This window comes from Bos mutus, unplaced genomic scaffold (genome assembly GCF_027580195.1).
Source record: "Bos mutus isolate GX-2022 unplaced genomic scaffold, NWIPB_WYAK_1.1 CTG232, whole genome shotgun sequence".
Taxonomy (NCBI): Eukaryota; Metazoa; Chordata; class Mammalia; order Artiodactyla; family Bovidae; genus Bos; species Bos mutus.
The window spans coordinates 154,308-156,078 of NW_027219741.1; the positions used below are offsets into that span (position 1 = coordinate 154,308).

General features: G+C 35.1%; 1 pseudogene; it reads left to right on the top strand.

Annotated features, from left to right (window-relative positions):
* Positions 1–388: 388 nt before the first annotated feature.
* LOC102274221 (olfactory receptor 5W2-like) lies at positions 389–1,318 on the top strand (annotated as a pseudogene).
* Positions 1,319–1,771: the final 453 nt, after the last annotated feature.

Below are 1,771 nucleotides of genomic sequence, written 5' to 3' on the forward strand. Positions count from 1 at the left end.
GTCTTGCTAACACTGGTGTCTCTTCCATGTGATTTTAAAGATTGAAGAAAGGTAAATCCATCCAGCTTTACTTTCTGATATAAGAAAAGTAAGACTCAGAGAAGAGTTTGTAGAAAGTAGCAAATCTCATGAATGGCATCTAGATTGACTTGAAACGTTCTCAAAGGTCTTCCTCCTATGCCTTTTATTGTTGCATAATAGACAGCTATGTCTCTTTAAAGAGTAGGTACAAGACTGGATTATTTTCTAAGTATAAAAAAAGACAATTAAGGAAAAAAAAAAACATGCTCTACCTTATGATTTTTTTTTTAGATGTGCAGAAGCATTAAACATGCATGTGTGATTTTCTTGATAACTTTCTCAAAAGTTTACACAAGATCTAACAAGAATGGAAAGAGAGAATTGCTCCTCCTCGACTGAATTTATTTTCTTGGGAATTACTGATAACACTGAGAACAAAGTGATCCTATTTACAATGTTTCTCCTTGTTTATCTCATCAATCTTCTGGCAAATCTTGGAATGATAATCCTGATTAGGATGGATCCCCAGCTGCACACACACATGTACTTTTTCTTCAGCCCCCTCTCCTTCTGTGACCTCTGCTATTCCACAGTCATCGACCTTAAGATGCCGGTAGACCTATTTGCCAAGATCGAATCAATCTCCTCCTATGGCTGTCCTCTGCAATTCTTGGTTCTCTGTACCTTTGTAGATTCTGAGTGTCTCCTGCTGGCAGTGATGGCCATGACCAGTACAAGGCCGTCATCATCCCCTTGCTCTATGCAGTCAGCATGTCCAGCGGGGTGTATTCCCTGCTCATGGTTGGGGTTTACCTGGTGGGAATGATAGATGCTTTGATAAACACAACATTGGCATTCCATTTATGCTTCTGTGGGTCAAATAAGATTAACCACTTTTTTGTGTGATGTTCCTCCTCTCCTGTTGATATCTTGCTCAGACACACAGGTCAATGAGTTAGTGATATTCATGATTTTTGGCTTTTTTGAATTAAGCTGCATTCCAGGAGTCCTTGTCTCTTATTGTTATATCATCCTATCGGTCTTGAAGATCTACTCTGCTGAAGGGAGCTTTAAAGCTTTCTCCACTTGTACCTCCCACCTAACTGCTGTGGCAATTTTCCAGGGAACTCTGCTCTTTATGTATTTCAGGTTGAGTTCTTCATACTCTCTAGATGAAGACAAAATGACCTCATTGTTTAAAACCCTTGTGATTCCCATGTTAAACCCTCTGATTTATAGCCTAAGGAATGAAGATGTGAAACAGGCCTTGGAAAAATTGAAAAATAAATGGTTTTAATTATTTGTATTAAGCATTTGTGTACACATATGCATTCATATGCATATATTTATTGTTGATTTACTAAAATTAAATGATAGGATAATTGAGAATAATTTCTCAAATTTTTAAAGTGATATTTGTATTAAATCCTAATTTTGTTTTCCCACATGTTATGTTTCACAATGCTTTAAGGATTTATATATATGTATATATATACACACAAACACACATATACATATATATACATATGGCACTTTGTCTATGTGAAAAACTTTACTGTCTTTTCCATTGTAGTATTTTTTGTTCATTGTTTAATTCAAACACTGTTTTAAATTGCACTAAGATTTATTGTGCAGTTACTCAATGATCTTTGAGCCTGTAGCCTTTTTATATATTATTGTAGATTTTATAGTTTATGCACTACTGAAGTTAGTACTAAAAACAAATTTAAAAAACAGTCAAGTAATTCAT